The sequence below is a fragment of the Nerophis lumbriciformis genome, linkage group LG18 (assembly GCF_033978685.3).
Source record: "Nerophis lumbriciformis linkage group LG18, RoL_Nlum_v2.1, whole genome shotgun sequence".
In the NCBI taxonomy this organism is placed as follows: Eukaryota; Metazoa; Chordata; class Actinopteri; order Syngnathiformes; family Syngnathidae; genus Nerophis; species Nerophis lumbriciformis.
The window spans coordinates 28,357,501-28,380,581 of NC_084565.2; the positions used below are offsets into that span (position 1 = coordinate 28,357,501).

General features: G+C 39.9%; 1 protein-coding gene across 2 annotated transcripts in view; it reads left to right on the forward strand.

The window, feature by feature from the left end:
- LOC133617758 (uncharacterized protein C1orf21 homolog) overlaps positions 1–23,081 on the forward strand; it is a 76,781-nt gene that overhangs the window by 1,828 nt on the left and 51,872 nt on the right. The window lies entirely within an intron of this gene.

Genomic DNA, 23,081 nt, shown 5'->3' on the forward strand with positions numbered 1-23,081 from the left:
TTGGGTAATGTTTGCTGTGGTACGGAACAACATGGCACACAAACAACTATCTGAAATGCAGCCAATATTACATACAGATAATGTGTCTTGAGACTTACACTTAGACTTTATTTTATTGTCATTCAAATTTGAACTTTACAGTACAGATAAGAACGAAATGTTGTTGCATTAGCTCGTTGTAGTGCAGGATAAAAGAGCAATAAGGTGCAGATATAAACAAATAGTTTACTGTACAGATAAATATATTGCACTTTTGCATATGCATCCACGTTTATGGATGTATGTTATATTGTCTTTATATTGCAGCGAGTTAATCCGTTTTGGGGTGGAATAGAGGGGATTATTATGATGCGTTCAAGAGTCTTATGGCCTGAGGGAAGAAGCTGTTACAGAACCTGGAGGTTCTGCTACAGAGACTGCGGAACCTCTTTCTAGAGTCCATCAGTGAAAACAGTCCTCTGTGGGGGTGGGAGGAGTCTCTACAGAAGATGAGACGAGACATGCAAACCTAAATTATATACAAAGAGGATAAAAGTAAAGGATATTAAATGAGCTCAAATATACCTACAAATGAGGCATAATGATGCAATATATACATGCAGCTAGCCTAAATAGCATGTTAGCATTGATTAGCTTGCAGTCATGCCTGACCAAATATGTCTGATTAACACTCCAACAAGTCAATAACATCAACAAAGCTCACCTTTGTGCATTCACGCACAGTATAAAACATTTGGTGGACAAAATGAGACGAAGAAGGAGTGAAAGATTTTACATGTAAACAAACTGTTGCATCACAGTCCACACTATGGTGAGTTCAAGAACCGCCAAAATTAGTAGGACAAAACGATGTTCACCAAATACTCTCATTGGCACTAAGGCTCGAGAGCCGCGGGTTGCAGACCCCCGGCTTAAAGCCACAACACAACATTGCTGTTAGTCTTATTTTTCACTATTAGTCTTATTTTGTATATTCTGGAGAACAAGAATCAGACATTTGATTTTGATCTATTTTTTTGTCAGAGTTACAATAGCGCTCTGCTGTTTTTAAGGACCTTCGGCAAAAATGTGAGTATCTCACACATTTTTTGAACTGAACTCGTGGGCCAACAGTTGAATATCCCAAATGATGAAAAAGAGAGGACCTAAAACGGAACCTTGAGGAATACTATGTATAACTAAAGAAGTGAACAAATGACGACTGACTGTATCCAAAGTAAACAAACTGCCGCAACACCTTGGCTACATAAGAAACATTACGATTAAAATAGTATCGCCCTAAATAGAAGGGACTTAAAGGGGTGCCTTGAGGAACACCTCACTTGTGTAAATCACAAGTGTGCTATGCTTGCTAGCAAGGTTGAAGTATCAATGCAATGATCTGCCAATGTGTTTACAGTAGTCCAAGTTCCTCTATACAACAGGGCTGCTATAGTGTTTTTAGGAAATTGTTACAAAAATGTTTGTCTCCCAAGTTTTGAACTGAACCTGGGGACTGGTATTAGAGGTAGGAAAGTTTGGCCACCGGACGATTCGATGATGATAATGATTCAGGGGCTATGATTGGATTATAAATTGATTATTTATGCATCTTTGATTATTGTTTTGTATATTGTTTTTGTTTATAATTATTATTATTATTATTAGTAGTAGTATGTATTATATTTAATGATATGAAAGGGCTCCTCCTCCTCGGCTACTGTGTCTTTATCTATCTATTTATCTATCTATCTATCTATCTATCTATCTATCTATCTATCTATCTATCTATCTATCTATCTATCTATCTATCTATCTATCTATCTATCTATCTATCTCAAAGATGCATAAATAATCAATTTATAATCCAATCGTAGCCCCTGAATCATTACCCAGATTTCCCTTGCCCAGATGCGGGTCACCGGGGCCCCGGTGTACTGTACCCCGATGCTGTACTCATGGGACCCGACCAGGCACAGCCCGAAGAGGCAACGTGGGTCCCCCTCCAATGGGCTCACCACTGATAGGAGGGGGCTTAGAGGTTGGGTGCGATCTGAGCTGGGCGGCAGCTGAAAGCAGTGCCTTTGGCGGTCTGATCCACGACTACAGAAGCTAGGTTTTGGGACGTTGATTGTCACCTTGCTTGGGGTGAAGGAGCCTGAGCTGGTGCGCGAGCTGGAGAAGTTCCAGCTGGATGTAGTCGGACTCACTTGGAACTGAAATGGGGTTTAACAATTCAATTTGATTCAGAAGTTGTGGTTGCCGATACGATTCAGGGACAATGTTGTTTTTTTTAGAACCATGCGATCTGAAAACAATTCAGTGAGTTGAAATCGATTCAGTAACTTTTTAGCAAACACTGTTCAACCTGTGTGACTGTAAACAAAATACTGGATAGTGGACACTCCAGGTGAAGTTTCCTTTATTCCTGTTATTTCTTGTAAGGAAATTTAGATATAAATGAATTATGGATACAAGCAAGTAAAGAACAATTAATGGCCAATGCATTAACATCTTATTTGAATAAATTGTAATCAACACTATAGGTTGAATTAACAAGAAGAAACATTATCTGCTCACATTTTCAACATTCCAGCAATTTTCAATAAAAGTACAGTGACTAACATATTAACAGTAGATTTACCTCCTAAATAAAGTTCCTTGACTCGGCCATAAACTATCTTTTCCGTGCCCTGGCATCGCCGATGAAGGACAGCGTCCCAGGTGTGTGGCAGCATGTACAGTATGTCTCCTCATCCCTGTTGATGGTGTTGGGCCCTCACTTCCAAATTTCCATATCCTCCTTCATCCATCTCTTGTATTTATTTGTGTCTGATAAAATGAATTTTCCTTGGCTGCCATGTTGTTGTGTTCTGGAAGTCGGTGCATCGCTGTAACTTGCTCCGCTGTCACTTCCATTGTGTTGGTCGCGTCCTTTGTGGCTTAAAGTTGTGTTGCAGCTTTATATCATTGCATGGTGTCGTTTGTCTTTGTTGTGGCTTTTGCAATCGTGCTGTAACTGAAAGTTTTTGTGTTGTAATTAATGATATTGTCTTGTGGCGTTTGCATTTGTTATGACCTTTCTCGACCACTGTAGCTACTCACCATTGTTGTTGTTTTGATGACGTCACAGACGGGCTGGCAGACTTAATGTTTAACGTCCTTAACATGAAAAGTACTAAACTTCATATAAAGTCTGCTGTTTCTAAATCCAATGTTTGTTCTTTTTAGTATCGATAAAATCAATCGATTCCCGTTTAAAACAATCTTTGATCAATACCTATCTTCCGGAAGGCAAACTTGCCGAGCACAGATCGATGTGGTTGAATCTAAGGAATATAAATTGATACATCTATTAATGGTTACACTCCTAGAACTAACCAACCAACACAACTGGGAAACATCACCACCTTTATTCTGTAAATCAATACTATAAATGCACTGTTCTTTTGTTACCAACTGAATAACATAAAAACTTAACACGGACAAGCGGTCGAAAATGGATGGATGGACTTAACAAACCAATACAATTCTTTGAATGTCCCGCACCTTTGTCCCAATCTTACCAACAGTTCACGGTGCTGTGTCCTGGTGAACTAGGGTGAGTGATAGGGTGAGAATCTTCTGCGTGTAGGTGAAAGTTCCAGTCCTGCGTACTAAATGAACACCCCCCAAGTGTCCATTAGATAGATTACAGCGGCTGGTTGATGTATTTAAGGATGCAGTGCGGCCATTAGGGCTCTCCAGATATCCGAATGCGATCAGCCCCAGATTACAACATCAGTTTGGTAGCTCTGATGGCGTGAAAGTAGGCGTCTTGTGCACAAAGAGTGACCGATGTATCCAGCTGACACTCTCTGTTTTGAGTGATTGTGTGTACTCACGAGTGGTTTGTCCTCTTCATATCTCCTTCTACATATCCACTCCCTGTTTGACCCTCCTGCCACATTTTGAGCGAGTTGTCATGCGTTAAGGTGAATGATGTCACTTTGCTAACCGGCTGCTTAATGACTCCGCTGAGGCGGGAGCAATCAGGTGTGACGAGGCGGTCGTATATTTCGCAGCGCAGGCGAACCCTGAAGTCAGCGTAACATGATTCCACAGCGTTGTGTGTCTCTGCCCTTCATCTGGCCCCGCCCGCGCTACAACAACAATGAAAGCTTTAAGGAAGCACCCAAACGGCACTTGTGTCGCCCTGCCTTTTTTATTCAAGATGGCAGATTGAGTCAGTTGTCTGGTATTGTCACATGGATGTGTTTACAATGCATGTCCAGAGTCCAGTCCCCATCAGACAGAGGCAATTCAGTCCTGTCCCTCCTTAACCTTTGCTTTCACACTGGAGGCACACACCTTTTCCATAACTATTTACTTTTCGACTGAGTAACTATTAACATACGAGCCGGAGGGCGACTAGTAACAAACTATATGGGTTTTGGGTGTGGATAGATGGATGGATGGATGGATGTATATACCGGTAAAATGGGCCAAAAAAAGCTAACCTGTAAACTAGTGTTGTCCCGATACCAATATTTTGGTACCGGTACCAAAATTATTTCGATACTTTTTGGTAATTTTCTAAATAAAGGGCACCACAAAAATTGCATTATTGGCTTTATTTTAACAAACAATCTTAGGGTACATTAAACATATGTTTCTTATTGCAAGTTTGTCCTTAAATAAAATAGTGAACATACAAGACAACTTGTCTTTTATTAGTAAGTAAGCAAACAAAGGCTCCTAATTTAGCTGCAGACGTATGAAGTAACATATTGTGTCATTTATCATTCTATTATTTTGTCAACATTATTAAGGACAAGTGGTAGAAAATAAATTATTAATCTTGAGAATAATTTCGCCACACCTAGTGTGTGTGTGACAATCATGGGTACTTTAACCTTAACTTTACTTGTTCATTTACTGTTAATATCTGCTTACTTTCTCTTTTCAGATGTTCTATCTACACTTCTGTTAAAATGTAATAATCACTTATTCTTCTGTTGTTTGATACTTTACATTAGTTTTGGATGATACCACAAATTTGGTATCAAATTTGGGTAGTTACAAGATCATACATTGGTCATATTCAAAGTCCTCATGTGTCCAGGGACATATTTCCTGAGTTTATAAACAAAATATATATTTTAATGAAACGAAAGAAGATGTTCTGATGCCAAAAAATATTGACGTAATCATAGTAGTATCGACTAGATACGCTACTGTACAATGAATGTCAGGTGTAGATCCACCAATGGCGTTTGTTTACATTTTGACGCCAGTGAGCTACGGTGTGTAGTGAAGCATGTTTAGCTATTCCTCGTCCTGCAGGGATGATACTTGTAAGAAACGTACTTGTAAGAAACATACTATTTGAGGTGTATACTAGTACACATATGCTGAAGAGCTGGTATGCTGGCTTTTGATTGCATTTAATTATGACTTCAGTTCAGTTTCAGTTTATTTCAAAACCGGGAATTTTTCAAACTTGTTGGTGTGAATGTCAAAGATGAGTGTAATGCAGCGTTTCTCAAAGTGTGGGGCGCTCCCCACTGGTGGGGAATAGAGACATGACAGGTGGGGCGCGAGGAACGGGAGGGAATTTCACTTTAAATTTTTTTTTTTTTTTTTTTTTAGATTTTTTTTTTTACTATGCTTTCATTTTCTATACACACTGTAAATCACTTTGTGATTCTGTCTGTGAAATCCGCTTTATAAATAAATGTAAATTACTTACTTTTCCTGTAGGCTTTACATTTCTCGGTAGGAGCAAAAGTTTGACAGACATGGCAACAGTAACTAATGGGGGCGGGGCTAAGCGGAACAAACTTGACGAGACAAGCGCAGCAAAATGAAAAGCTGTCCCACTGTCAAACGACACAGTTGCGAGACGTATATGCGACATTGCAAGTGATCTTGAGGAACAACTCGGAGACAAATGAAAATAAAGTCGTTTTGCTTTACAAGTGGACGAAGCTACTGACAGCAATAAAGACTGCCTGTTCATCGCATACGTCCGCTTTGTGAATGGCGAGTCACTGTGCGAGGATTTGCTGTTTTGCAAATACATCAAAAATAGAGCCTCTGCTGATGAGCTGTTCAAGATAATGGACAGTTTCCTCAAAGAACACGACCTTAAATGGGAAAACTGTGTGGGCTTTTGCTCTGATGGCGCAATGACCATGGCAGGGTCAAGAAACAAGCTGCAGGCTCTAATAAAGAGGGTTGCGCCAAATGCGCATTGGACACACTGTGTCATTCACTGGGAAGCACTCGCGTCAAGGCAGCTCAGCCCCGAACTCAATGAGGTTTTAACAGATGTGAGCGCGGTAAATTTGATCAAAACACGACCACTGAAAGCGCGACTGTTCTCTGCACTGTGTGAGGAAATGGGAGCTGATCATACAGCCGTGCTGTTTCACCATACTTGCCAACCTTGAGACTTCCGATTTCGGGAGGTGGGGGTGGGGGGCGCAGTTGGGGGTGGGGGCGTGGTTAAGAGGGGAGGAGTATATTTACAGCTAGAATTCACCAAGTCAAGTATTTCACACACACACACACACACACACACACATATATATATATATATATATATATATATATATATATATATATATATATATATATATATATATATATATATATATATATATATATATATATATATATATATATGTATAAATAAGAGAAATACTTGAATTTCAGTGTTCATTTATTTACACATATACACACACATAACACTCATCTACTCATTGTTGAGTTAAGGGTTGAATTGTCCATCCTTGTTCTATTCTCTGTCATTATTTTTCTAACCATGCTGAACACCCTCTCTGATGATGAATTCTGCTTCGTCTCCTTGTTGTGTGCGCAGTTGTGCACTGCACTCTCTAAAAGCCCTAGATGTTAATGTCACATATGCATGTACATTAGATGGCAGTATTGCCCTGTTTAAGAGTGTCACAACATTGCTGTTTACGGCAGACGAACTGCTTTACGGTAGACGAAAACGTGACTGCTGTTGTTGTGTGTTGTTGCCATGCTGGGAGGACGTTAATGAAACTGCCTAACAATAAACCCACATAAGAAACCAAGAACTCGCCCTCGATCATTCTACAGTTATAACGTGATTGGGCAGGCACGCTGTTTATATTGTGGGAAAGCGGACGTGAAAACATGCTGTCGACACGTCACTCAGGTACGCCTGAATTTCGGGAGATTTTCGGGAGAAAATATGTCCCGGGAGGTTTTCGGGAGAAGCGCTGAATTTCGGGAGTCTACCGGAAAATCCGGGAGGGTTGGCAAGTATGTGTTTCACAGTGAAGCAAGGTGGCTCTCCCGGGGCAAAGTGCTGTCACTTGCCCTGTCTTCCCAAATGCATAGCTCCTCCTTTTTTTTGCAAAGATTGCAAAGTGGCACTTTTATTTTATTTATTTTGAACTTGATGCAAGTTATTTGATTTATTATTGAACTTGATGCAAGTTATAACACTTTTATTTGATTTATTATTGAACTTGATGCAAGTTATAACACTTTTTTTGATTTATTATTGAACTTGATGCAAGTTATAACACTTTTTTAAATTTATTATTGAACTTGATGCAAGTTATAACACTTTTGTTTTATTTATTATTGAACTTGATGCAAGTTATTTTATTTATTATTGAACTTGATGCAAGTTATACCAGGCAGCACGGTGGGAGAGGGCTTAGTGCATCTGCCTCACAATACGAAGGTCCTGAGTAGTCTTGGGTTCAATCCCGGGCTCGGGATCTTTCTGCGTGGAGTTTGTATGTTCTCCCCGTGACTGCGTGGGTTCCCTCTGGGTACTCCGGCTTCCTCCCACCTCCAAAGACATGCACCTGGGGATAGGTTGATTGGCAACACTAAATTGGCCCTAGTGTGTGGATGTGAGTGTGAATGTTGTCTGTCTATCTGTGTTGGCCCTGCGATGAGGTGGCGACTTGTCCAGGGTGTACCCCGCCTTCCGCCCAATTGTAGCTGAGATAGGCTCCAGCGCCCCCCGCGACCACAAAGGGAATAAGCGGTAGAAAATGGATGGATGGGCAAGTTATACCACAGCTGCACAGTTATTTTATTTATTATTGAACTTGATGTTATTTTATGTTATTGAGTTTGAATGTATACAACTTGATGTTACTTGATGTTCAATAAATTTGAAAATGTTAAGCTTGGCGTTAGCGTTCTGTTGGGGCGATGGGGGCAGGTGGGGCTTGAAAACTCGCCCTTGTCCAAAGTGGGGGATGACAAAAAAAGTTTGAGAACCACTGGTGTAATGTATTGAATGGTTTGAATCAGTTGGGAAATGTGGGAGGAGAGGGCGGACGGTAAAAGAGAATGGAATGATAATTAAAATACTTTTCAGCATTTACACAACTAGGTCAAATGTATTAACCTTTTAATCCAACAGATGGAACCATTATGAAACACTAACACTGTATCAGTGCAGTGTCAATACAGCCATCGAGTGTGTTACACAATCACTGAGGCGTCATTTTACCATCACTAATACAAATATTTAATTATGTGCATTAAAGATGCTAAAAACAATATCATGTAGATCAATATGCTGCATTATAAGATACATAAGCTCTGTATTATAAGTGACAAAGCAAATCACTGTAGTATCTAATGCAAATCACTGTAGTATCTAATAATACATCTCGTTAATAACCCAATTTATTTTTACAATAAATTGTCCCGAGTGTGTGAATGTGAGTATGAATAGTTATGTCTATCTGTGTTGGCCTTGCGATGAGGTGGCGACTTGTCCAGGGTGTACCCCGCCTTCCGCCCGACTGTAGCTGGGATAGGCTCAAGCAGCCCCGCAACCCCGAGAAGGACAAGTGGTAGAAAATAAATTAATGGATGGATGTAATGAGCCACAGGCCAGAATCAAACAAGCTGTGTCCAAAAATGGCCCCTGGGCCACACTTTAGACACCTGGTTTAGTGTTTTTTTGTTTTTTTTAACAAAAGTGCAAGTGCAACAGGAAGAGTTTAAACAGTATGAATGATTATTTTATGTTTAGCAAAGTAAATGCCATCCATCCATCTATCTTCTTCCGCTTATCCGAGGTCAGGTCGCGGGGGCAGCAGCCTAAGGAGAGAAGCCCAGACTTCCCTCTCTCCAGCCACTTCGTCCAGCTCCTCCCGAGGCGTTCCCAGGCCAGCCGGGAGACATAGTCTTCCCAACGTGTCCTGGGTCTTTCCCGTGGCCTCCTGCCGGACGGACGTGCCCTAAACACCTCCCTAAGGAGGCGTTCGGGTGGCATCCTGACCAGATGCCCGAACCACCACTAGCAGCGGCTTTACTTTGAGCTCCTCCCGGATGACAGAGCTTTTCTAAGGGAGAGCCCCGCCACCCGGCGGAGGAAATTCATTTTGGTCGCTTGTACCCGTGATCTTGTCCTTTCGGTCATAACCCAAAGCTCATGACCATAGGTGAGGATGGGAACGTAGATCGACCGGTAAATTGAGAGCTTTGCCTTTCCGACTCAGCTCCTTCTTCACCACAACGGATCGATACAGCGTCCGCATTACTGAAGACGCCGCACCGATCCGCCTGTCGATCTCACGATCCACTCTTCCCTCACTCGTGAACAAGACTCCGAGGTACTTGAACTCTTCCACTTGGGGCAAGATCTCCTCCCTAACCCGAAGATGGCACTCCACCCAAAGTAAATGTTCATCTTTACTGAACAGTTGGTACTAGTTATAGAATACTAACAAACTGTGGAACAAATTCTGCCTATTATTATTTTTACCACATGTCCTGCGTTCTTCCCTGACGAACTGACTGACTAGTTAGCCAGTGAGCTAGCTAACTAATCAACCAACTAACAAACTTACAAAAGTGTGGAAAAATCTGTTCCATAGCACAATACTGTTCTTTCTTGATGACTGACTGACTGACTGACCTACCGACCAACAAAATGATAGATGTTCTAACGTTCTGTACAACAACATACTGTGTCCTTTCTTTGCTTAACTACATGTACCTAGAAACAAAATTAAGGGGAAATAGTGTCAGATTGTCACCTATCACAATTTAGTGGTGATTTTCTTCGATAACTAACTGACCAACCAAAACACCTGTGGAAAATCTGGATTCATGCCTTTATCCTGTTCCATACCATTATTTACTAAAAATGTATATTTGCCACTGGCACCAAGATCTGCACCAGGGGTGGCTTACATAGTACATAGTTTGATGCGACTTTTAAGTAGCGTCACCTTCTTACAAACGACCTACAAATGAACACTTTTAACCATACTACAATTAAAGTGTTCTTTCATAACTAACTAACTAAAGTCAGCATTAATATGATCCCACAACATTGTGTGTCTCTGCCGTTCAGCTGGTCTCGCCTACATGCACAATAACAAAAGCATTGGGAGTGTTGCAATACCGCTACAAAAAGCAAACAGGGTGATATGCTGTACCTCTGCATTTTATGACAAGTATGAAACCTGTATAATTAATATTATTAATAATTATAATAATAACATAGTTGTGTTGACAGGAAAACCAGGCCCTGGTCTACAGCCTGTTAAGGCCGAGAACCTTCCTAACAGCATCTTACTTGCTAATTAACTCACAGATTGATTCATTTCCTGCAAATCAGATCATTTTTTAATGAATATTAATGTGGTTGACTTTCTTTTTCTTTGTTTTTTGCCTGCAGTTGTTTACAATTCAAATGTATTGGCAAGAGAAAATATGTCTGACCGTGTGTGTGTGTGTGCGTGTGGCTCACACACACATACATAGAGTACATGAATATCAATACAATTTTTTCATGAGTGGCATTTGTGGTGCCTCCAACAGGTTGTGCTTTACGGGCTTTAAAACACATGCTAGTTAACAAATAACACAGAGACCTTTTAAAATGTTATCATAATGAGACAAATAATTACCTGTGGACAATTGGTTGCTACGGTCTACTCATGTCTGCAAAAATGTTTTTGCTGGATTATGCTTACTGACCGCCATATTTTCCAACCAATCTTGCTCAAATTTTACGAATATGTGCTTTTCGGTCTCCGAAAGGCGTGTGCCAAATTTCAAAGTGATTTTGATAAGAACCTTAAAGCAGGGGTGCCCAAACATTTCCCCCTGCATGGGGCCAAAGTGAAAATATGCCACTGGGCCACAGGCCAAACGGAGATGTTTACAGCACCACGAGTGAAGAATTTAGCCACATACCGCCATATGTAAATACAAGGTAGTAGAGATCGGGTTCAATAGATGGCAACTCGTTAGCCTGTAATGATAATAATAATAAATAATAATAAATCTGTAGATTCTACGGAAAAATATTTTTAAAAATTAAATTTAGAGTGTTTTTTACACCAAATAACTGTAAATGGAAAAACGATAACACTTTTATTTTTACAGTAAAATTGTGGCGACTAAGCTGCTAGTTTTTTTTACCGTAAAATCTATGTTTGTTGTCTTTACTGTGCATTACTGTCAATGGAGAAACGATCACACTTATTTTTACAGTAAAATTGTGGCGACTGAGCTGCTTGTTTTATCGTAAAATCTATATTCGCTGTCTTTACTGTGCATTACGGTCAATGGAAAAACGGGGACATTTATTTTTACAGTAAAATTGTGGCGACTGAGCTGCTTGTTTTAGCGTAAAATCTATGGTCGTTGTCTTTACTGTGCTTTACTGTCAAAGGGAAAAAGTGTATCGCATATATTTTTACATTAAAATTGTGGCGATTAAGCGGCTAGTTTTTACCGTAAAATCAATGTTTGTTGTTTTTACAGTGTTTTACTGTCAATAGATGAACGATACCACTGTTATCGTACTTTTATGGTAAAATTTTGGCAACCGAGCTGCTAGTTTTTTACCGTAAAATATGACTTCTTTTTTTTTACAGTGTTATAGCCTTGCAGACATGCCGTTAGTTATTCTGGAGTTTAATATAAGTCAATATGAATATGTATTAAAATTGGGAAGCCACCCTTTTGCGGGCCAAAGGAAATGAAACTGGCCAGCACTGCCCTAAAGTTACAGGCAGCGGGTGTATCGTCAAAGAGCACATTGAGCTGTGTGAGGAAATTTCAAGTCATTCCAACTTTAATAACAGCACCACCATGGAATATAGTTCTTAGAATTTTTTTTACCATTTTGTTTACAGAGGTTCACGAGTAGAAGGCAGTGTACAATCTTAGGAGATCTCTTGTCCTTAGAATGTGCATGTAATTTAAGTAGTTTGTAGTATATACCCCGTTTGCATATACATAGTAAATGGAGCACCTCAGGGAATACAGCTGAGACTCCTTTCATTTTGTTTTGTAAGTGATTTTTGAGAGGGACTCCTAATTTGTATTGTTAGAATGTCTTTAAGTGAGTCATTTGTGCTTGTGTCGTCTGTCTGGCTCCCGTCTTTACAACTAACTTCTAGTAACCAAGCACAGTAGACCTGTATATTTCAGCGCGACCAGTTTGTACAGGCCTTGAGTCAAAACACAGGCATCCTGCCAAAGTGTGTGAGTGTAACAACTTGACAATCTTCTGCAGCACATGCCACAGCTATGCAACAAGTCCCATGCTGTCAATCACTTCTTGAAAACAGAGCAGCGCCTGTTTACACTCCCTTTCCCTCCCTCTGAATCCTTGATCCCTTGTCTCGCTCGTTGTTTAAGAGGACGACGACACAGGGAGCTGCAGTCTAAGAATTCCCCCCAGTCAGGAAAAGCCGTAACTGTCCAGCTTGTGTGTGTTGGCAAGCTCCTCGTAGCTTGTCAGGCTGATGGAGGTCTTACAGCGGCACAAGAAAAGTGCTGCAGCATTTGCTGCCTGGCTTCAGTAAATATTATGGCGCTCGCCAAGGAGCTGCAGTCAAAAAGAAAAAGATTCAGGCTGTGTTGACACTTGTGTTGCGGTACTGTGGTCCGGACCAAAAAAAAAGCTATACAGTGGACACTTTGGTCTGGTTCTCTTTTTTTTTTTTTTTTTTTTGTCCTGTTTAGCTACTTTGGGAAATCATATTGTTAATGTAGATGCCCATATCGGCTGTACAGATTTACTTTACCAAAGAGAAGTGTGGGATACTTCTCTTGTTGCCTTATTTGTATTAAATGGATTTATATTATTATTTGGTGCAGCCGGACCGGAGCAGGAAGGGATAGAAAGAGGAAAAAAAGGAAAACAGATGGGGAAATTGCGGGGACAAGAGGGGGATAAGACAGACAGACAACAACAACAAACACAGCAATAACAACAACAACAACAGAACAGCATCAGTGAATATGATATATACAAATATGATGGTAAAAGTGATAACAAAGAAGCAGTTAGTGAAATAAATATTAATAATACAGAAATGACAATGAGCATTATTACACTACAAATGGAGCAATACAAATAACAATAGAAATAGCACTATTGATAATGAATAATAACAATTACCTCTATTATCAACAATACAGTTGTTTCAAAAGCAACAATACATATATGTAATGATAACTTGAAATACAAAATAAAGCAGATAAATGGAGGGGAAGAAGCAGAAGCAAAATGTATTAACCTTGTAGATTGTTATAGTAACAATAGGTTAAGCTTTGTGAGTGTGCCATGTGTTACCCAGTTTCCCCTAGGGCAACAATGTTAATATATGTTTGATGAAACGTGATAATATGCATGAGTGTATGTATGTTGTATGGTCTGGTTCTCTTCGTATTCACACTGGTATTTTTGTTATGTGACCAAATTTTGCACAATAATTATCACATGAATAAAATAAGGACTTCAATGTGGTGTAGGGATATTTACAGAATTCGGTACTTTTCTAGGTACCAACCGAATTATGTTGGTAGTACCGGGTACTGCTTAATGTAAAATCAAACAGTAACATATTTGGATCTCTTTTTTAGGAATGTTCCGATCGGGGAATTATGCTGCTGATTCTGATACAATCAACCATGAGTGAGATCGGTCCGATACTGATCACATATATTATTAACTGTACATTTAAAGTTGCATCCTAAGTGCACAGGAGGCCAGTGCAGGTGAGCCAGAAGTCAGAAGTTTGTAGCCGCATTTTGTACCAACTGTAGTCTTTTAATGCTAGACATAGAAACCGAAAATAATATGTTACAGTAATCAAGACAAGACTTAACAAATGCATGAATAATGATCTCCGCGTCGCTGGTGGACAAAATGGAGAAAAATGTTGCGATGTTACAAAGATCAAAGAAGGCTATTTTAGTAACACATTTAATGTGTGACTCAAACGAGAGAGTTGGGTCGAAGATAATGCCAAGATTCTTTACCAAGTCGCTTTGTGTAATTGTTTTGTTGTTAAATGTTAAGGTAGTATCAATAAATAAGTGCCGGTTTCTAGCAGGACTGATAATCAACATTTCCGTTTTCTTAGCGTTAAGTTGCAAAAAGTTGCTGGACATCCATTGTTTGATTTCATTAGGACACGCCTCCAGATGACTACAATCTGGCGTGTTGGTCAGCTTTAGGAGCATGTAAAGTTGGGTGTCATCAGCACAACAGTGAAAGCTAACACCGTATTTGCGTATGATGTTGTCTAGCGGCAGCATATTGATACTACCGAGCATAGGGCCAAGAACCAAACCCTGTGGAACGCCGCGCGTTATCTTAGCATACTCCGAGGTCACACTGTTATGGAAGATGCACTGCATCCTTTCAGTAAGGTAGGAGTTAAACTAGGGCTGGGCGGTATACCGGTGTTATAGTTAATACTGGTATATTTTAGAAAGCGGTATATATATACCGGTATCTTTCGATGTGCCATTATTACGGCCGTTTAATCTTGTTCGCGCCTGACAGGCGAAGCATTGGGCTTTCCCTTTTGCTCAACACCAACCCCTTGCGTGTTTTTGTATGCTTTTCTGACGCACGACGACGCCCCACAACAAACTTTTCAAAAGAGAATATGGTGTCCCCCGCGCCGACTTCTCGACTCCTGAGTGATGCAATGCTTTGGTGAGCGACTGCTATCCATGAGTGACTACAGCAATATTTGAACATACGCCAATTTGCTAAAGCGGATATCTCTCCTTGTCGCGACTTTAATCGCTAATCTCATCTGCTTATGTTCAGTTCAGTTCAGTTTCAGTTTATTTAGAACATGCATGAAATACAATTACAATGTAGTGCATCACATATTTCCAGTTTTATTACAGCATGTCTGAAAATGAGTAAGAAGAAGCACAGCTTTTTTTAATCCTACCCCTTTTCACATCATAGCAGTTTTATCCCATTTCTTTGTTCTCTGTTTGTAACAGAACAGTGAATAAATAATAAATAAATATAACAACATAAATAATCATTATATATTTAAAAAGAAAAAGGATCAAGATGTTTATCATAATTGTTTCTCTTTGTACTTTGTGAACACTTGTAGTTTGAACAGTTTTTTAAAGTGAATAATATTAGTGCTTTGTTTGATTTCCTTGCTTAATCTATTCAATAATTTCATTCCACATACGGATATGCTAAAGGTCTTAAGTGTTGTACGTGCATAAAAATGCTTTAAATTAGATTTTCCTCTAAAGTTATATTTCTCGGGCAGCACAGGGTTAGTGCATGTGCCTCACAATACGAAGGTCCTGGGTTCGATCCCTAGGATCGGGGTCTTTCTGTGTGGCGTTTGCATGTTCTCCCCGTGACTGCGTGGGTTCTCCAGCTTCCTCCCACCTCCAAAGACATGCACCGGGGGATTGGTTGATTGGCAACACTAAATTGGCCCTAGTGTGTGAATGTTGTCTGTCTATCTGTGTTGGCCCTGCAATGAGGTGGCGACTTGCCCATGGTGTACCCCGCCTTCCGCCCGAATGCAGCTGAGATAGGCTCCAACACCCCCCGCGTCCCCAAAATGGACAAGCGGTAGCAAATGGATGGATGGATGTTATATGTCTATCTGTGTTGGCCCTACGATTTTAGAAAATTGTGGAAGTAATGAAACCGGTCTGGTGTTTGTCTCCAGTCTTATAAATTGGTACGACTTTTGTTATTTTCATTTCAAGGTTCTGAAATCTCTTCAATAACCTTTTTTATTGTTTCCATATCAATTCCATTACAATCAGTTGAGGTCTTGGATTAAAATTTTTTCCACAATATTGATTATTTTCTCTTTTGTCACACTTTCAAGTAAAATCGAGTTGGGATTTCGGTCTATAGTGTCATTCTAGTCCTCAACTGACTCGGGATCTGGAATCTTTTCCTCCAGATTTGGTCCAATGTACACAAAGTACTTATTGAACTACTTCGTTCATATTGCCATTTTTAACATTTCTGTCTAAGAAGTGTTTAGGATTACCCTTCTTAGCACCATTTTTAATATTGCTATTTAGGATGCCCCATGTTGCTGTCATATTGTTTTTGTCCCAGTCTAATAATTGACTGTAATATTCTTTCTTACGTGTTCCTAGTATCCCAGTTAGCTTGTTCTTATAAGTTTTGTACTTTTTTTCTGCCTCTGTAGATCTTTATGGTATACATATTCTATATAATGTATTCTTCTTGTTCCAAGCATTTTTCAGTCTTTTTGTTATCCATGGTTGAATATTTGTAATCTGCTTCAATTGTTTCAATTGACAATGTTTGTTGTAAAGCATCATACAATTATAAAATAAATGACCATATGCAGCATCTACATCATTTTCACAGTAGACATTGTCCCAACTTTGATTTCTCAGATCATTCTTGAAAGCTGCCATACTTTGTTCTGTGCATATTCTTGGAAATGTCTTTTTCTCATGAATATTCCTCTTTTTGTAGTTTCCGTCATAGTTTATGAAAACTGCAGATGATCACTGATGTCGGATATTAGCAGACCACTAGTGGTATTATTATCAAAATCATTAGTAAAATATTATCAGTAAGTGTGGTGCAGTGCCCTGTTCACAAGTTATTAGCAACTTAGCACAGCAGCTAGCGATAGCTCCTCTCTGCTGCTCGCTCAGGGTGTCAAATGTTTCGCTACTCCTCATCTTAAAGTACCAGTAGAGTGGGAAAAACAAGTTGACTTTATATGCTTGTTTGTGTTTCATTGTATCCATAAAACTATATCCAATGTACCATGAATTGATTAACGTGGACCCCGACTTAAACAAGTTGAAAAACCTATTAGGGTGTTACCATTTAGTGGTCAGTTGTACGGAATATGTACTGTACTGTACAATCTACTAATGAAAAGATTCAATCAATCAGTTCAGTCAGCCATTTTGGATATTCCGCTCCGAACACCTTTGGTAATTTCCGTAGATTCTACGTCACAACGCTTCTGCACTCTAACCATGTTATTAGATCAGTCATACTGGAAAAAAGTAAACAATTTAAAGAGATGTGCTGTTTATCATTCACAATCCTTATATAAGACAATAACACATATGATTGGCTTTTTTATGCATTCACAATGGTAAATAAATAGCTAACAACAATTGCTGTCCATATCCTACCAAGTCAGACCTACACTGTTCCAATATCCATTTCTCCGTTCTCAATTGTTGAAGACTGATGTTAACAACCAAACCTAACCCCCTCCACACCCCGGATTGTAAATAATGTAAATAATTCAATGTGATTATCTTGTGTGATGACTGTATTATGATGATAGTATATATCTGATAGTATATATCTGTATCATGAATCAATTTAAGTGGACCCCGACTTAAACAAGTTGAAAAACTTATTCGGGTGTTACCATTTAGTGGTCAATTGTACGGAATATGTACTTCACTGTGCAACCTACTAATAAAAGTCTCAATCAATCAATCAAAGAGTCAACACATCAAGGGTCCTCTGTTACGCTCATATACCCTCTCTAAAAACATCCAGAAACCGCCAACAATACTCCATTTACATGTCCATCCATCCATCGTGACCTGAAAATTAACCATCTATGAGTGATATTGTTATTACAGCCTATTTTAGCGGCATATTGATAGCAGTGAGGTAATGCTAGGTTACGCTGCTATTGTTGACAGGCTGAGCCGGCGGCTGTTTCTGCTTCGTCTAAAACTTTCTGAAAATAAATTCTAGATAATAATTCATGCATCTCTCACCTGGTAGTAGACAAATATGGCCATGGACCGACAGGCTGGTCGGCTTACACATCCCCAAACAAACCCCAAAAGATGCTTCCTGTGGGTACTTTTCTTTAACCCTTCGTGAGGATTGTGATTGATTCTTCATCTTAACGGAATTATGTGAGCGTCCCGTCGGTCGACATCCCAGCGAGAGTGGAAATATTACATTGTTCATTTCATTATGGTTTAATATGGTTAGTTTGTAGCACTTGGCAACGCTGCGGATGCTAGTGTCACAATGAAACTGCATCCGGGTAGCAGTCAGCTTTCTAAAACGTATTGCTCTTGCTCTTTGTGTTCGTGCTCAAAAATATAATGTCCTGGATCATAATTTAGTAATCGTTGTTGGCTCTCACAAAGTCTGCTTGATTAGCATTGTTGTTGATCGGGAAGGGATCTTTGGTTCCAAGCGCGACGTCACGCGATCACATCACTGGCTTCCTCATTATCTCTCAAAATGGCTCGGGAATCTTAGTGAGATTGATACTATTTTGATCATATCTATTTATTCGCAACCTTTGGAAGTCTTTTGGTGTGATAAATCAGACATATATGATAATAGCTTCAATACAGAGGCAACTTGTTTTTCCCACTCTACTGGTACTTTAAAGGTGCCTCTCCCTATAGCCCAGGGGTGGCCAACCAGTCAGAGACTAAGAGCCACATCCTACACATGGGCAAACATGAACATCACCCCATCCCTTCCTCACACATACACACACACACACACACACACACACACACACACACACACACACACACACACACACACACACACACACACACACACACTCAGCCAGATTTATTGTAAATGTCACACACCAACATGACTCCTACAGTACTAAGACCACAGGCCAGTTATTTTCAACAATTAACATTGTGTGCACTGTCTCACACACACGAACTCTCAGTTCAACCAAGTCCACAAACAAAAATATAATATTTTTTCTGTTACTAAGCATGTTGCTTAGTGGGACTTCTGGCTTTCCTTGTGACGCTGGAGATTTGAAGCTTTGAAATGCGCTAATGACGCCTGACATATAAGGCAGAATGGCTTGCCATTACGTTCAACAAAAAAATATAAACTCTCCCACTCTGTTAAAAATGTCCTGTGTTCTTCTTCATATTTTCGTTTTGCTGTGCTTTGTTTCCCTGCCATTTTGAGAGCGAACTTGTCACAAATTGTTTACTACTGTGATCTCACGCACATGCACGTTTGACGTCACTCAAACCGGCTTCGGCTTCTTCTTTTTATGTTAGACTGACCTTACGTCCTCTTTTCCCCGGACATGTCCTCTTTTGCGGGGCTGTGCGGGCGGTGTTTCTTGAATGCCTCAAATGTCCGGCATTTTGAGTTAGAGATGCGTGTATTTTCAATGTACGTCCAGGGTTAGGAACGGGTTAAAAACAAAACAAATTGTAGAGGCGAGCGCACGCAGCAGCATTCGTGAGGGAGGATCAGAGCACTACAAAGCACAAAACAGCTGTGCAGGGCGAGAGCTCGTCTGCTGGGTTTTGTTGAAATATAGTTAACTAGTTTTGAGGCATTATTTATGTTTACATTGTATACAAGAGGTTATTTGGAATATTTCTACCTCTGCACTTTTTCTAAAACTGTGAATGTTGACTGTTGACTTATTTTGTTATACTGTCAAGCAGTGTTGGCGTTACCGCACTTTGTGTGTCTTTTTACGCATTGAAATCAGAAAGGACCTGAAGCCCGCGTGTCACCCGGATGCAGATTTTTTTTTTTTTTTACCTACCACCCGGTTGTCTTGTTTTTTTTTGTCTCGATTATCGAGTGTTTTCTTTTGTTTATATTTGCCGGGTCAAATTTCCGTCCCCGTTTATTGCGTTTTTATTGGTCATAAATTTTGATTCGCCGAAAGTTTTATCAATGACAAATACTGCCTTAGTTTGCACTCAGACAAGTGTACCGCGAGGGGCTGTCAAAATAAAGACTTCATGGTAAACACTAAGGCACTAATAGAGTTGTTACACCTTTCCTACTTCCGGCTCCCAGACCGTAGTCGAGGAGCGCAGTGGAGACGTTCCTCCAGGACCGATGTACTTCGGGGGTAACACCCTTCACTTTACCCGATAGTGGGTCTTTACAGCTCCGGACTCGAGGGTGAATGACGAGGCCGGCGGTTTGTTTCAACTTTGTGACTTTATTGGTGTCTTGCACGCAGCCATCCACCAAGCTTCTAGCACCAGCATGCACTCACTGTTAACGCTCCCTCACCTCTCTCGCCCACCCACTCACTGACGTCACTCACCTCACATGCTGTCATATCTTAAAGGGCCACACACACACATACGCTACTCTCATAACAGAGTTAAGAGCCGCATGAAACCAGCCAAAGAGCCGCATGAGGCTCACGAGCCGCGGGTTGGCCAGGTTTGCTATAGCCTGTGCGGACTAAGCTACTGTAGTATAGCGGCTGGGTGGCTGAAAAGTAGTTTTAAATTCAACAGCCAGCGGCTTTCACCGCAGTGAGCGACTAGAAGCTGTATCCCCGTGCACAAGCGTGAGGCTGTAAACCTAACGTTAATGGACAAAATGAACAACGTTAATGGACAAAATGAACAAAAACTGCTTTGACGTAGTAACGGCTAACTAATTGCTCTATAAGAATAAACAACACATTACGTTTTACAACAAAAAATAATCTGAGTACTGTCTACACTGGTTATCTATCCATAAGACACTTAGGAAACCTTACACACTTTGCACGTTTTTTTAACGATACCGGTGTATACCGTATACCAGTGGTTCTCAAATGGGGGTACGCGTACCCCTGGGAGTACTTGAAGGTATGCCAAGGGGTACGTGAGATTTTTTTTAAATATTCTAAAAATAGCAACAATTCAAAAATCCTTTATAAATATATTTATTGAATAATACTTCAACAAAATATGAATGTAACTTCATAAACTGAACATCAAATCAAGTAGGCTATTCCATTCATTACCATAAACCCAGAGTTTCCCCCATGCCATGATGGTTTGACCCTCACTAAAATGTCTGTCAAAAAGAACTGTGAAAAGAAATACAACAATACAATATTCATTGTTGACAGCTAGATTTTTTGTGGACATGTTCCATAAATATTGATGTTAAAGATTTATTTTTTTGTGAAGAAATGTTTAGAATTATGTTCATGAATTCAGATGGATCTCTATTACAATCCCCAAAGAGGGCACTTTAAGTTGATGATTACTTCTATGTGTAGAAATCTTTATTTATAATTGAATCACTTGTTTATTTTTCAACACATTTTTAGTTATTTGTATATCTTTTTTTCCAAATAGTTCAAGAAAGACCACTACAAATGAGCAATATTTTGCACTGTTATACAATTTAATAAATCAGAAACTGATGACATAGTGCTGTATTTTACTTCTTTATCTCTTTTTTCAACCAAAAATGCTTTGCTCTGATTAGGGGGTACTTGAATTAAAAAAATGTTCACAGTGGGTACATCACTGAAAAAAGGTTGAGAACCACTGCCGTATACCACCATTCAGACTAAAAATACAGCGGTATCAGTTTTGGTCAATATCGCCCAGCCCTAAGTTAAACCAAGAAAAGGCTAAGTCTGACACACTGATACAAGTTGTGATACGTACTAATAGAATGTTATGATCAACGGTATCGAAAGCAGCGCTGGGATCAAGTAGCAGCAACGTGCATCAGCATCTATAGTCAGCAACAGATCGTTAGTCACTTATGCGAGGGCTGTCTCAGTAGTGTGATTTGCCCTGAAACTGGACTGAAAGGGTTTACAGAGATTGTTAGACGCCAAGTGTTCATTTAGCTGCTGTGCAACAATTTTTTTGGAGGATTTTAAAGGAAAAGTTTGACACCGGACGGTAGTTTGATAGGAGGTTATAGTCGAGGTTAAGTCTTTTGAGAAGAGTATGAATAATCTCTGTTTTGAATGCTAGGGGAACAGTTCCAGATAAGTGATACATTACTAATATTTAGCACTGATGGTCCTAATATTACAAACAGCTCCTTGATAAGTTCCCCAGGAAGTGTGTCAAGTAAAGATTATGTTTGTTTTGTCCTATTTACGAGTTGCTTTAATGTTATTACTTCAAAAAGAAAGAGATTATTTTTGGAGCGCATTATCCGTCGTACATACATTCGTATCAGCGTTGATAGAACCCAGTTGGAGCTGGGAACTGTTATCTAATAATCTCCTTTCTAATGAATTACATTTTCTTAGAAAATAATTGCATAAAGTCATCAGCCGCCTGGGTGGAGCTACTGGGAGAAGTCCCTTGTTGGGTTAGCGACTTTGGAGCGTTTCGGCCCCGTTTACGCTGCACACCAAATTTTTGCCCTCAAGTGACACAGATCTGATTTAAATGCTCCAAAGTGTTTCAAATCCGATCTTTTCGCATCAGATTCAGGCCACATCAAGAGGTAGTCCTGAATCCGATTGGAATCTGATCTTTTCAAATGTGACTGCAGTCTAAACGCAATGCGACCTGAATGTGATTTTTTTTCCATCAGCTTTGGGTGAGCTACGTTACTACGGAAAGACGCAGTCGCCAGCGGAAATGGATATTTTATCACAACATTCGGTTTCGGTTTTTATTTAAGACGACCAAATTTTCGGTGCATCACTTGTTAATAGTGCGCAAATAATAGGTTTTATGTAATATATGAATATATATTTTGATTCCAAAGAAATAGCAATTGTTGAAAGACCGGAATTGATGCTGCGGCGCATTTGCTTACATGTAAGTTTAAAAATAAAGCTCCCGTAGATCCACGCTGATGTCCGTGTCTCCTCTACTTAACAGCCATACAAAGACTAAGTTAAAGTACCACTGATAGTCACACACACACACTAGATGTGGTGAAATTACTCTCTGCATTTGACCCATCCCCTTGTTCCACGCCCTGGGAGGTGAGGGGAGCATTGAGCAGCAGTGGTGGCCGCGTTCGGAAATCGTTTTGGTGATTTACCCCCCAATTCCAACCCTTGATG